The sequence below is a fragment of the Phyllobates terribilis genome, unplaced genomic scaffold (assembly GCF_046119375.1).
Source record: "Phyllobates terribilis strain yellow unplaced genomic scaffold, ASM4611937v1 Scaffold_3__8_contigs__length_932513732, whole genome shotgun sequence".
NCBI lineage: Eukaryota > Metazoa > Chordata > Amphibia > Anura > Dendrobatidae > Phyllobates > Phyllobates terribilis.
Window position 1 is genome coordinate 817,503,432 of NW_027362763.1, and position 15,554 is coordinate 817,518,985.

The following is a 15,554-nucleotide window of genomic DNA, read 5'->3' on the forward strand; positions in this document are numbered from 1 at the left end:
TTTGTATTGTTATCAGAATTCTGCTGAAGTTTAAAAATGCTTTGGAACTCTTCCATTGTTCTCGGAATTCTACTGCAGTTTAAAAATGCTTTCGAACTCTTCCATTGTTCTCGGAAATCTACTGAAGTTTAAAAATGTTTTGGAACTCTTCCATTGTACTCAGAAATCTACTGAAGTTTAAAAATGTTTTGAAACTCTTCCGTTGTACTCAGAAATCTGCTGAAGAATAAAAATGCTTTGGAACTCTCCCATTGTTCTAGGAATGTTAATGTTTTTTAAAATTAGTCTGTAGAACTCATCCATTGTTCTCAGAATTCTGCTGAAGTTTAAAAATGCTTTGGAACTCTTCCATTGTTCTCAATATTCTGCTGAAGTTTAAAATTGCTTTGGAACTCCTCCATTGTTCTCAGAATTCTGCTGAAGTTTAAAAATGCTTTGGAACTACTCCATTGTTCTCGAAATTCAGCTGAAGTTTAAAAATGCTTTGGAACTCATCCATTGTTCTCGGAATTCTGCTGAAGTTTAAAAATGCTTTGGAACTCTTCCATTGTTCTCTTAATTCTGCTGAAGTTTAAAAATGCTTTGGAATTCTTCCATTGTTCTCGGAATTCTGCTGAAGTTTAAAATTGCTTTGGAACTCATCCATTCTTCTCGGAATTCTGCTGAAGTTTAAAAATGCTTTGGAACTCTTCCATTGTTCTTGGATTTCTGCTGAAGTTTAAAAATGCTTTTAAAATTCATCCAATGTTCTCGAAATTCTGCTGAAGTTTAAAAATTCTTTGGATCTCTTCCATTGTTCTCTGATATCTACTGAAGTTTAAAAATGTTTTTCAACTCTTCCATTTTTCTCGGAAATCTGCCGAAGAATAAAAATGCTTTGGAACAATCTCATTGTACTCGGAATGTTATTGTTTTTTTTAAATCAGTCTGTAGAACCCTTCCTTTGTTCTCGGAATTCTGCTGAAGTTTAAAAACACTTTGGAACTCTTTCATTGTCTTCAGATTTCTGCTGAAGTTTAAAAATGCTTTGGAACTCTTCCATTGTTCTCGGAATTCTACTGCAGTTTAAAAATGCTTTGGAACTCTTCCATTGTTCTCGGAAATCTACTGAAGTTTAAAAATGTTTTGGAACTCTTCCATTGTACTCAGAAATCTACTGAAGTTTAAAAATGTTTTGAAACTCTTCCGTTGTACTCAGAAATCTGCTGAAGAATAAAAATGCTTTGGAACTCTCCCATTGTTCTAGGAATGTTAATGTTTTTTAAAATTAGTCTGTAGAACTCATCCATTGTTCTCAGAATTCTGCTGAAGTTTAAAAATGCTTTGGAACTCTTCCATTGTTCTCAATATTCTGCTGAAGTTTAAAATTGCTTTGGAACTCCTCCATTGTTCTCAGAATTCTGCTGAAGTTTAAAAATGCTTTGGAACTACTCCATTGTTCTCGAAATTCAGCTGAAGTTTAAAAATGCTTTGGAACTCATCCATTGTTCTCGGAATTCTGCTGAAGTTTAAAAATGCTTTGGAACTCTCTCATTGTTCTCTTAATTCTGCTGAAGTTTAAAAATGCTTTGGAATTCTTCCATTGTTCTCGGAATTCTGCTGAAGTTTAAAATTGCTTTGGAACTCATCCATTCTTCTCGGAATTCTGCTGAAGTTTAAAAATGCTTTGGAACTCTTCCATTTTCTTGGATTTCTGCTGAAGTTTAAAAATGATTTTAAAATTCATCCAATGTTCTCGAAATTCAGCTGAAGTTTAAAAATGCTTTGGAACTCATCCATTGTTCTCGGAATTCTGCTGAAGTTTAAAAATGCTTTGGAACTCTTCCATTTTCTTGGATTTCTACTGAAGTTTAAAAATGTTTTTCAACTCTTCCATTGTTCTCGGAAATCTGCTGAAGAATAAAAATGCTTTGGAACAATCGCATTGTACTCGAAATGTTATTGTTTTTTTTAAATCAGTCTGTAGAACCCTTCCTTTGTTCTCGGAATTCTGCTGAAATTTAAAAACACTTTGGAACTCTTTCATTATCTTCGGATTTCTGCTGAAGTTTAGAAATGCTTTGGAACACTTCCATTGTTATCCAAATTCTGCTGAAGTTTAAAAATGCTTTGGAACTCATTCATTGTTCTCGGAATTCTGCTGAAGTTTAAAAATGCATTTGAACTCTTCCATTGTTCTCGGAATTCTGCTGAAGTTTAAAAATGCTTGCAAATTCAACCATTGTTCTCAGAATTCTGCTGAAGGTAAAAAATGCTTTGGAACTATCCCATTGTTCTCAGAATTTTTATTTTTCAAATCAGTCTGTAGAACGCTTCCATTGTTCTTGGAATTCTGCTTAAGTTTAAAAATGCTTTGGAACTCTTCCAATGTTTTAAGAATTCTGCTGAAGTTTAAAAATGCTTTGGATCTCTTCCATTGTCCTCATAATTCTGCTGAACGTTAAAAATGCTTAGGAACTCTTCCATTGTTCTTGGAATTCTGCTGAAGTTTAAAATTGCTTTGCAAATTCATCCTTTGTTCTCTGAATTCTGCTGAAGTTTAAAAATGCTTTGGAACTCTTATATTGTTCTGGAAAGTCTGCTGAAATTTAAAAATGCTTTGGAACTCTTCCATTGTTTTCGGAAATCTACTGAAGTTCAAAAATGATTTCGATCTCTTCCATTGTTCTCAGAAGTCTACTGAAGTTTAAAAGTTCTTTGGAACTTTTGTATTGTTATCGGAATTCTGCTGAAGTTTAAAAATGCTTTGGTACTCTTCCGTTGTTCTCGGAATTCTGCTGAAGTTTAAAAATGCTTTGGAACTCTTCCATTGTTCGCGGAAATCTACTGAAGTTTAAAATTGTTTTGGAACTCTTCCATTGTGCTCAGAATTCTGCTGAAGTTTAAAAATGCTTTGGAACTCCTGCATTGTTCGCAAAATTCTGCTGAAGTTATAAAATGCTTTGGAACTCATCCATTGTTCTCGGAATTCTGCTGAAGTTTAAAAATGCTTTGGAACTCTTCCATTGTTCTCGGAATTCTGCTGAAGTTTAAAAGTGCTCTGGAACATCTCTATTGTTCTCTAAATTCTGCTGAAGGTTAAAAATTCTTGGGAACACTTCCATTGTTCTCATAATTCTGCTGAACGTTAAAAATGCTTAGGAACTTTTCCATTGTTCTCGGAATTCTGCTGAAGTTTAAAAATGCTTTGCAAATTCATCCATTGTTCTCGGAATTCTGCTGAAGTTTAAAAATGCTTTGGAACTCTTATATTGTTCAGGGAAGTCTGCTGAAATTTAAAAATGCTATGGAACTCTTCCATTGTTTTCAGAAATCTACTGAAGTTCAAAAATGATTTGAAACTCTTCCATTTTTCTCAGAAATCTAATGAAGTTTAAAAATTCTTGGGAACTTTTGTATTGTTACCGAAATTCTGCTGAAAATTAAAAATGCTTTGGAACTCTTCCATTTTCTTGGATTTCTGCTGAAGTTTAAAAATGATTTTAAAATTCATCCAATGTTCTCGAAATTCTGCTGAAGTTTAAAAATTCTTTGGATCTCTTCCAATGTTCTCTGATATCTACTGAAGTTTAAAAATGTTTTTCAACTCTTCCATTGTTCTCGGAAATCTGCTGAAGAATAAAAATGCTTTGGAACAATCCCATTGTACTCGGAATGTTATTGTTTTTTTTAAATCAGTCTGTAGAACCCTTCCTTTGTTCTCGGAATTCTGCTGAAGTTTAAAAACACTTTGGAACTCTTTCATTATCTTCGGATTTCTGCTGAAGTTTAGAAATGCTTTGGAACACTTCCATTGTTATCCAAATTCTGCTGAAGTTTAAAAATGCTTTGGAACTCATTCATTGTTCTCGGAATTCTGCTGAAGTTTAAAAATGCATTTGAACTCTTCCATTGTTCTCGGAATTCTGCTGAAGTTTAAAAATGCTTGCAAATTCAACCATTGTTCTCAGAATTCTGCTGAAGGTAAAAAATGCTTTGGAACTCTCCCATTGTTCTCAGAATTTTTTTTTTTCAAATCAGTCTGTAGAACGCTTCCATTGTTCTTGGAATTCTGCTTAAGTTTAAAAATGCTTTGGAACACTTCCAATGTTCTAAGAATTCTGCTGAAGTTTAAAAATGCTTTGGATCTCTTCCATTGTCCTCATAATTCTGCTGAACGTTAAAAATGCTTAGGAACTCTTCCATTGTTCTTGGAATTCTGCTGAAGTTTAAAATTGCTTTGCAAATTCATCCTTTGTTCTCTGAATTCTGCTGAAGTTTAAAAATGCTTTGGAACTCTTATATTGTTCTGGAAAGTCTGCTGAAATTTAAAAATGCTTTGGAACTCTTCCATTGTTTTCGGAAATCTTTTGAAGTTCAAAAATGATTTGGATCTCTTCCATTGTTCTCAGAAATCTACTGAAGTTTAAAAGTTCTTTGGAACTTTTGTATTGTTATCGGAATTCTGCTGAAGTTTAAAAATGCTTTGGTACTCTTCCGTTGTTCTCGGAATTCTGCTGAAGTTTAAAAATGCTTTGGAACTCTTCCATTGTTCGTGGAAATCTACTGAAGTTTAAAATTGTTTTGGAACTCTTCCATTGTTCTCAGAATTCTGCTGAAGTTTAAAAATGCTTTGGAACTCCTCCATTATTCTCAGAATTCTGCTGAAGTTTAAAAATGCTTTGGAACTCCTGCATTGTTCGCAAAATTCTGCTGAAGTTATAAAATGCTTTGGAACTCATCCATTGTTCTCGGAATTCTGCTGAAGTTTAAAAATGCTTTGGAACTCTTCCATTGTTCTCGGAATTCTGCTGAAGTTTAAAAATGCTTTGGAACTCTTCCATTGTTCTCAGAATTCTGCTGAAGTTTAAAAGTGCTCTGGAAAATCTCTATTGTTCTCTAAATACTGCTGAAGGTTAAAAATGCTTGGGAACTCTTCCATTGTTCTCATAATTCTGCTGAACGTTAAAAATGCTTAGGAACTTTTCCATTGTTCTCAGAATTCTGCTGAAGTTTAAAAATGCTTTGCAAATTCATCCATTGTTCTCGGAATTCTGCTGAAGTTTAAAAATGCTTTGGAACTCTTATATTGTTCAGGGAAGTCTGCTGAAATTTAAAAATGCTTTGGAACTCTTCCATTGTTTTCAGAAATCTAATGAAGTTCAAAAATGATTTGAAACTCTTCCATTGTTCTCAGAAATCTACTGAAGTTTAAAAATTCTTGGGAACTTTTGTATTGTTATCGGAATTCTGCTGAAGATTAAAAATGATTTGGAACTCTTCCATTGTTCTCGGAAATCTACTGAAGTTTAAAAATGTTTTGGAACTCTTCCATTGTTCTCAGAAATCTACTGAAGTTTAAAAATTCTTTGGAACTTTTGTATTGTTATCGGAATTATGCTGAAGAATAAAAATGCGTTGGAACTCTTCCATTGTTCTTGGAAATCTACTGAAGTTTAAAAATGTTTTGGAACTCTTCCATTGTTCTCAGAAATCTACTGAAGTTTAAAAATTCTTGGGAACTTTTGTATTGTTATCAGAATTCTGCTGAAGTTTAAAAATGATTTGGAACTCTTCCATTGTTCTCAGAAATCTACTGAAGTTTAAAAATGTTTTGGAACTCTTCCATTGTTCTCAGAAATCTACTGAAGTTTAAAAATTCTTTGGAACTTTTGTATTGTTATCGGAATTATGCTGAAGTTTAAAAATGCTTTGGAACTCTTCCATTGTTCTCAGAAATCTACTGAAGTTTAAAAATGTTTTGGAACTCTTCCATTGTTCTCAGAAATCTGCTGAAGAATAAAATTGCTTTGGAACTCTCCCATTGTTCTCGGAATGTTAATGTTTTTAAAATTAGTTTGTAGAACTCATCCATTGTTCTCGGAATTCTGCTGAAGTTTAAAAATGCTTTGGAACTCTTCCATTGTTCTCAGAATTCTGCTGAAGTTTAAAAATGCTTTGGAACTCCTCCATTGTTCTCAGAATTTTGCTGAAGTTTAAAAATGTTTTGGAACTCTTCCATTGCTCTTGGAAATCTGCTGAAGAATGCAAATGGTTTGGAACTGTCCCAATGTACTCGGAATGTTATTGTTTTTTTAAATCAGTCTGTAGAACCCTTCCATTGTTCTCAGAATTCTGCTGAAGTTTAAAAACACTTTGGAACTATTTCTTTGTCTTCGGAATTCTGCTGAAGTTTAGAAATGTGTTGGAAATCTTCCATTGTTCTCGAAATTGTGCTGAAGGTTAAAAATGCTTGGGAACTCTTTCATTGTTCTCGGAATTCTGCTGAAGTTTAAAAATGCTTTGGAACTCATCCATTGTTCTCGGAATTCTGCTGAAGTTTAAAAATGCTTTGGAACTCTTCCATTGTTCTCGTAAATTTACTAAAGTTTAAAAATGATTTGGCACTTTTCCATTGTTCTTGGAAATCTACTGAAGTTTGAAAATGCTTTGGAACTTTTGTATTGTTATCGGAATTCTGCTGAAGTTTAAAAATGCTTTGGAATTCTTCCATTGTTCTCGGAATTCTGCTGAAGTTTAAAATTGCTTTGGAACTCATCCATTCTTCTCGAAATTCTGCTGAAGTTTAAAAATGCTTTGGACTCATCCATTGTTCACGCACTTCTGCTGAAGTTTATAAATGCTTTGGAATTCTTCCATTGTTCTCGGAATTCAGCTGAAGTTTAAAAATGCTTAGGAACACTTCCATTGTTAACGGATTTCTGCTGAAGTTTAAAAATGCTTTTCAAATTCATCCATTGTTGACGGAATTCTTCTGAAGTTTAAAAATGCTTTGGATCTCTTGCATTGTTCTCTGAATTCTACTGAATTTTAAAAATGTTTTGGAACTCTTCCATTGTTTTCGGAAATCTGCTGAAGAATAAAAATGCTTTGGAACTCTCCCATTGTACTCGGAATGTTATTGTTTTTTTTAAATCAGTCTGTAGAAACCATCCATTGTTCTCGGAATTCTGCTGAAGTTTAGAAATGCTTTGAAACCCTTCCATAGTTCTCGCACTTCTGCTGAAGTTTAAAAATGCTTTGGAATTCTTCCATTGTTCTCGGAATTCAGCTGAAGTTTAAAAATGCTTTGGAACTCTTCCATTGTTCTCGGATTTCTGCTGAACTTTAAAAATGCTTTTCAAATTCATCCATTGTTCTCGGAATTCTGATGAAGTTTAAAAATGCTTTGGATCTTTTCCATTGTTGTCTGAAATCTACTGAAGTTTGAAAATGTTTTGAAACTCTTCCATTCCTCTCGGAAATCTGCTGAATGCTTTGGAATTCTTCCATTGTTCTCGGAATTCAGCTGAAGTTTAAAAATGCTTTGGAACTCTTCCATTGTTCGCGAAATTCTGCTGAAGTTATAAAATGCTTTGGAACTCATCCATTGTTCTCGGAATTCTGCTGAAGTTTAAAAATGCTTTGGAACTCTTCCATTGTTCTCAGAATTCTGCTGAAGTTTAAAAGTGCTCTGGAACATCTCTATTGTTCTCTAAATTCTGCTGAAGGTTAAAAATGATTGGGAACTCTTCCATTGTTCTCATAATTCTGCTGAACGTTAAAAATGCTTAGGAACTTTTCCATTGTTCTCGGAATTCTGCTGAAGTTTAAAAATGCTTTGCAAATTCATCCATTGTTCTCGGAATTCTGCTGAAGTTTAAAAATGCTTTGGAACTCTTATATTGTTCAGGGAAGTCTGCTGAAATTTAAAAATGCTTTGGAACTCTTCCATTGTTTTCAGAAATCTAATGAAGTTCAAAAATGATTTGAAACTCTTCCATTGTTCTCAGAAATCTACTGAAGTTTAAAAATTCTTGGGAACTTTTGTATTGTTATCGGAATTCTGCTGAAGTTTAAAAATGATTTGGAACTCTCCCATTGTACTCGGAATGTTACTGCTTTTTTAAATCAGTCTGTAGAACCCTTCCATTGTTCTCAGAATTCTGTTGAAGTTTAAAAACATTTTGTAACTATTTCTTTGTCCTCGGAATTCTGCTGAACTTTAGAAATGCTTTGAAACTCTTCCATTGTTCTCGAAATTGTGCTGAAGGTTAAAAATGCTTGGGAACACTTCCATTGTTCTCAGAATTCTGGTGAAGTTTAAAAATGCCTTGAAACTCTTCCTTTGTACTCGGAATTCTGCTGAAGTTTAAAAATGCTTGCAAATTCAACCATTGTTCTCAGAATTCTGCTGAAGTTTAAAAATGCTTTGGAACTCATCCATTGTTCTCGGAATTCTGCTGAAGTTTAAAAATGCTTTGGAACTCTTCCATTGTTCTCGGAATTCTGCTGAAGTTTAAAAATGCTTTGGAACTCTTCCATTGTTCTCGGATTTCTGCTGAAGTTTAAAAATGCTTTTAAAATTCATCCAATGTTCTCGAAATTCTGCTGAAGTTTAAAAACGCTTTGGATCTCTTTCATTGTTCTCTGATATCTACTGAAGTTTAAAAATGTTTTTCAACTCTTCCTTTGTTCTCGGAAATCTGCCGAAGAATAAAAATGCTTTGGAACACTCCCATTGTACTCGGAATGTTATTGTTTTTTATAAATCAGTCTGTAGAACCCTTCCTTTGTTCTCGGAATTCTGCTGAAGTTTAAAAACACTTTGGAACTCTTTCATTGCCTTCGGATTTCTGCTGAAGTTTAGAAATGCTTTGGAACACTTCCATTGTTATCCAAATTCTGCTGAAGTTTAAAAATGCTTTGGAACTCATTCATTGTTCTCAGAATTCTGCTGAAGTTTAAAAATGCTTTTGAACTCTTCCATTGTTCTCGGAATTCTGCTGAAGTTTAAAAATGCTTTGGAACTCTTCCATTGATCTCGGAATTGTGCTGAAGTTTAAAAATGCTTGCAAATTCAACCATTGTTCTCAGAATTCTGCTGAAGGTAAAAAATGCTTTGGAACTCTCCCATTGTTCTCGGAATTTTTTTTTTTCAAATCAGTCTGTAGAACGCTTCCATTGTTCTTGGAATTCTGCTTAAGTTTAAAAATGCTTTGGAACTCTTCCAATGTTCTAAGAATTCTGCTGAAGTTTAAAAATGCTTTGGAACTCTTCCATTGTCCACATTATTCTGCTGAACGTTAAAAATGCTTCGGAACTCTTTTATTGTTCTGGGAAGTCTGCTGAAATTTAAAAATGCTTTGGATCTCTTCCTTTGTTTTCAGAAATCTACTGAAATTCAAAAATGATTTGGAACTCTTCCATTGTTCTCACAAATCTACTGAAGTTTAAAAGGTCTTTGGAACTTTAGTATTGTTCTCGGAATTCTGCTGAAGTTTAAAAATGCTTTGGAACTCTTCCGTTGTTCTCGGAAATCTACTGAAGTTTAAAATTGTTTTGGAACTCTTCCATTGTTCTCAGAAATCTGCTGAAGAATAAAAATGCTTTGGAACTCTCCCATTGTTCTCGGAATGTTAATGTTTTTAAAATTAGTATGTAGAACTCATTCATTGTTCTCAGAATTCTGCTGAAGTTTAAAAACGCTTTGGAACGCTTCCATTGTTCGCGAAATTCTGCTGAAGTTATAAAATGCTTTGGAACTCATCCATTGTTCTCGGAATTCTGCCGAAGTTTAAAAATGCTTTGGAACTCTTCCATTGTTCTCAGAATTCTGCTGAAGTTTAAAAGCGCTCTGGAACATCTCTATTGTTCTCTAAATACTGCTGAAGGTTAAAAATGCTTGGGAACTCTTCCATTGTTCTCATAGTTCTGCTGAACGTTAAAAATGCTTAGGAACTTTTCCATTGTTCTCGGAATTCTGCTGAAGATTAAAAATGCTTTGCAAATTCATCCATTGTTCTCGGAATTCTGCTGAAGTTTAAAAATGCTTTGGAACTCTTATATTGTTCAGGGAAGTCTGCTGAAATTTAAAAATGCTTTGGAACTCTTCCATTGTTTTCAGAAATCTAATGAAGTTCAAAAATGATTTGAAACTCTTCCATTGTTCTCAGAAATCTACTGAAGTTTAAAAATTCTTGGGAACTTTTGTATTGTTATCGGAATTCTGCTGAAGATTAAAAATGATTTGAAACTCTTCCATTGTTCTCGAAATCTACTGAAGTTTAAAAATGTTTTGGAACTCTTCCATTGTTCTCAGAAATCTACTGAAGTTTAAAAATTCTTTGGAACTTTTGTATTGTTATCGGAATTATGCTGAAGAATAAAAATGCGTTGGAAATCTTCCATTGTTCTCGGAAATCTACTGAAGTTTAAAAATGTTTTGGAACTCTTCCATTGTTCTCAGAAATCTACTGAAGTTTAAAAATTCTTGGGAACTTTTGTATTGTTATCGGAATTCTGCTGAAGTTTAAAAATTATTTGGAACTCTTCCATTGTTCTCAGAAATCTACTGAAGTTTAAAAATGTTTTGGAACTCTTCCATTGTTCTCAGAAATCTACTGAAGTTTAAAAATTCTTTGGAACTTTTGTATTGTTATCGGAATTATGCTGAAGTTTAAAAATGCTTTGGAACTCTTACATTGTTCTCGGAAATCTACTGAAGTTTAAAAATGTTTTGGAACTCTTCCATTGTTCTCAGAAATCTGCTGAAGAATAAAATTGCTTTGGAACTCTCCCATTGTTGTCGGAATGTTAATGTTTTTAAAATTAGTTTGTAGAACTCATCCATTGTTCTCGGAATTCTGCTGAAGTTTAAAAATGCTTTGGAACTCTTCCATTGTTCTCAGAATTCTGCTGAAGTTTAAAAATGCTTTGGAACTCCTCCATTGTTCTCAGAATTCTGCTGAAGTTTAAAAATGTTTTGGAACTCTTCCATTGCTCTTGGAAATCTGCTGAAGAATGCAAATGGTTTGGAACTGTCCCAATGTACTCGGAATGTTATTGTTTTTTTAAATCAGTCTGTAGAACCCTTCCATTGTTCTCAGAATTCTGCTGAAGTTTAAAAACACTTTGGAACTATTTCTTTGTCTTCGGAATTCTGCTGAAGTTTAGAAATGTGTTGGAAATCTTCCATTGTTCTCGAAATTGTGCTGAAGGTTAAAAATGCTTGGGAACTCTTTCATTGTTCTCGGAATTCTGCTGAAGTTTAAAAATGCTTTGGAACTCATCCATTGTTCTCGGAATTCTGCTGAAGTTTAAAAATGCTTTGGAACTCTTCCATTGTTCTCGTAAATTTACTAAAGTTTAAAAATGATTTGGCACTTTTCCATTGTTCTTGGAAATCTACTGAAGTTTGAAAATGCTTTGGAACTTTTGTATTGTTATCGGAATTCTGCTGAAGTTTAAAAATGCTTTGGAATTCTTCCATTGTTCTCGGAAATCTGCTGAAGTTTAAAATTGCTTTGGAACTCATCCATTCTTCTCGAAATTCTGCTGAAGTTTAAAAATGCTTTGGACTCATCCATTGTTCACGCACTTCTGCTGAAGTTTATAAATGCTTTGGAATTCTTCCATTGTTCTCGGAATTCAGCTGAAGTTTAAAAATGCTTTGGAACACTTCCATTGTTAACGGATTTCTGCTGAAGTTTAAAAATGCTTTTCAAATTCATCCATTGTTGATGGAATTCTGCTGAAGTTTAAAAATGCTTTGGATCTCTTGCATTGTTCTCTGAATTCTACTGAATTTTAAAAATGTTTTGGAACTCTTCCATTGTTTTCGGAAATCTGCTGAAGAATAAAAATGCTTTGGAACTCTCCCATTGTACTCGGAATGTTATTGTTTTTTTTAAATCAGTCTGTAGAAACCATCCATTGTTCTCGGAATTCTGCTGAAGTTTAGAAATGCTTTGAAACCCTTCCATAGTTCTCGCACTTCTGCTGAAGTTTAAAAATGCTTTGGAATTCTTCCATTGTTCTCGGAATTCAGCTGAAGTTTAAAAATGCTTTGGAACTCTTCCATTGTTCTCGGATTTCTGCTGAAGTTTAAAAATGCTTTTCAAATTCATCCATTGTTCTCGGAATTCTGCTGAAGTTTAAAAATGCTTTGGATCTTTTCCATTGTTGTCTGAAATCTACTGAAGTTTGAAAATGTTTTGAAACTCTTCCATTCCTCTCGGAAATCTGCTGAATGCTTTGGAATTCTTCCATTGTTCTCGGAATTCAGCTGAAGTTTAAAAATGCTTTGGAACTCTTCCATTGTTCGCGAAATTCTGCTGAAGTTATAAAATGCTTTGGAACTCATCCATTGTTCTCGGAATTCTGCTGAAGTTTAAAAATGCTTTGGAACTCTTCCATTGTTCTCAGAATTCTGCTGAAGTTTAAAAGTGCTCTGGAACATCTCTATTGTTCTCTAAATTCTGCTGAAGGTTAAAAATGATTGGGAACGCTTCCATTGTTCTCATAATTCTGCTGAATGTTAAAAATGCTTAGGAACTTTTCCATTGTTCTCGGAATTCTGCTGAAGTTTAAAAATGCTTTGCAAATTCATCCATTGTTCTCGGAATTCTGCTGAAGTTTAAAAATGCTTTGGAACTCTTATATTGTTCAGGGAAGTCTGCTGAAATTTAAAAATGCTTTGGAACTCTTCCATTGTTTTCAGAAATCTAATGAAGTTCAAAAATGATTTGAAACTCTTCCATTGTTCTCAGAAATCTACTGAAGTTTAAAAATTCTTGGGAACTTTTGTATTGTTATCGGAATTCTGCTGAAGTTTAAAAATGATTTGGAACTCTCCCATTGTACTCGGAATGTTACTGCTTTCTTAAATCAGTCTGTAGAACCCTTCCATTGTTCTCAGAATTCTGTTGAAGTTTAAAAACATTTTGGAACTATTTCTTTGTCCTCGGAATTCTGCTGAACTTTAGAAATGCTTTGAAACTCTTCCATTGTTCTCACAATTCTGGTGAAGTTTAAAAATGCCTTGAAACTCTTCCTTTGTACTTGGAATTCTGCTGAAGTTTAAAAATGCTTGCAAATTCAACCATTGTTCTCAGAATTCTGCTGAAGTTTAAAAAAGCTTTGGAACTCATCCATTGTTCTCGGAATTCTGCTGAAGTTTAAAAATGCTTTGGAACTCTTCCATTGTTCTCGGAATTCTGCTGAAGTTTAAAAATGCTTTGGAACTCTTCCATTGTTCTCAGATTTCTGCTGAAGTTTAAAAATGCTTTTAAAATTCATCCAATGTTCTCGAAATTCTGCTGAAGTTTAAAAACGCTTTGGATCTCTTTCATTGTTCTCTGATATCTACTGAAGTTTAAAAATGTTTTTCAACTCTTCCATTGTTCTCGGAAATCTGCCGAAGAATAAAAATGCTTTGGAACACTCCCATTGTACTCGGAATGTTATTGTTTTTTTTTAAATCAGTCTGTAGAACCCTTCCTTTGTTCTCGGAATTCTGCTTAAGTTTAAAAATGCTTTGGAACTCTTCCAATGTTCTAAGAATTCTGCTGAAGTTTAAAAATGCTTTGGAACTCTTCCATTGTCCACATAATTCTGCTGAACGTTAAAAATGCTTAGGAACTCTTTTATTGTTCTGGGAAGTCTGCTGAAATTTAAAAATGCTTTGGAACTCTTCCTTTGTTTTCAGAAATCTACTGAAATTCAAAAATGATTTGGAACTCTTCCATTGTTCTCACAAATCTACTGAAGTTTAAAAGGTCTTTGGAACTTTAGTATTGTTCTCGGAATTCTGCTGAAGTTTAAAAATGCTTTGGAACAATCCCATTGTACTCGGAATGTTATTGTTTTTTTTAAATCAGTCTGTAGAACCCTTCCTTTGTTCTCGGAATTCTGCTGAAGTTTAAAAACACTTTGGAACTCTTTCATTGCCTTCGGATTTCTGCTGAAGTTTAGAAATGCTTTGGAACACTTCCATTGTTATCCAAATTCTGCTGAAGTTTAAAAATGCTTTGGAACTCATTCATTGTTCTCGGAATTCTGCTGAAGTTTAAAAATGCTTTTGAACTCTTCCATTGTTCTCGGAATTCTGCTGAAGTTTAAAAATGCTTTGGAACTCTTCCATTGATCTCGGAATTTTGCTGAAGTTTAAAAATGCTTGCAAATTCAACCATTGTTCTCAGAATTCTGCTGAAGGTAAAAAATGCTTTGGAACTCTCCCATTGTTCTCGGAATTTTTTTTTTTCAAATCAGTCTGTAGAACGCTTCCATTGTTCTTGGAATTCTGCTTAAGTTTAAAAATGCTTTGGAACTCTTCCAATGTTCTAAGAATTCTGCTGAAGTTTAAAAATGCTTTGGAACTCTTCCATTGTCCACATAATTCTGCTGAACGTTAAAAATGCTTAGGAACTCTTTTATTGTTCTGGGAAGTCTGCTGAAATTTAAAAATGCTTTGGAACTCTTCCTTTGTTTTCAGAAATCTACTGAAATTCAAAAATGATTTGGAACTCTTCCATTGTTCTCACAAATCTACTGAAGTTTAAAAGGTCTTTGGAACTTTAGTATTGTTCTCGGAATTCTGCTGAAGTTTAAAAATGCTTTGGAACTCTTCCGTTGTTCTCTGAAATCTACTGAAGTTTAAAATTGTTTTGGAACTCTCCCATTGTTCTCGGAATGTTAATGTTTTTAAAATTAGTTTGTAGAACTCATTCATTGTTCTCAGAATTCTGCTGAAGTTTAAAAACGCTTTGGAACGCTTCCATTGTTCGCGAAATTCTGCTGAAGTTATAAAATGCTTTGGAACTCATCCATTGTTCTCGGAATTCTGCTGAAGTTTAAAAATGCTTTGGAACTCTTCCATTGTTCTCAGAATTCTGCTGAAGTTTAAAAGTGCTCTGGAACATCTCTATTGTTCTCTAAATTCTGCTGAAGGTTAAAAATGATTGGGAACTCTTCCATTGTTCTCATAATTCTGCTGAACGTTAAAAATGCTTAGGAACTTTTGCATTGTTCTCGGAATTCTGCTGAAGTTTAAAAATGCTTTGGAACTCTTATATTGTTCAGGGAAGTCTGCTGAAATTTAAAAATTCTTTGGAACTCTTCCATTGTTTTCAGAAATCTAATGAAGTTCAAAAATGATTTGAAACTCTTCCATTGTTCTCAGAAATCTACTTAAGTTTAAAAATTCTTGGGAACTTTTGTATTGTTATCGGAATTCTGCTGAAGTTTAAAATTGATTTGGAACTCATCCATTGTTCTCGGAAATCTACTGAATTTTAAAAATGTTTTGGAACTCTTCCATTTTTCTCAGAAATCTACTGAAGTTTAAAAATTCTTAGGAACCTTTGTATTGTTATCGGAATTATGCTGAAGTTTAAAAATGCTTTGGAACTCTTCCATTGTTCTCGGAAATCTACTGAAGTTTAAAAATGTTTTGGAACTCTTCCATTGTTCTCAGAAATCTGCTGAAGAATAAAATTGCTTTGGAACTCTCCCATTGTTCTCGGAATGTTAATGTTTTTAACATTAGTTTGTAGAACTCATCCATTGTTCTCGGAATTCTGCTGAAGTTTAAAAATACTTTGGAACTCTTCCATTGTTCTCAGAATTCTGCTGAAGTTTAAAAATGCTTTGGAACTCCTCCATTGTTCTCAGAATTCTGCTGAAGTTTAAAAATGTTTTGGAACTCTTCCATTGCTCTTGGAAATCTACTGAAGAATGCAAATGGTTTGGAACTGTCCCATTGTACTCGGAATGTTATTGTTTTTTTAAATCAG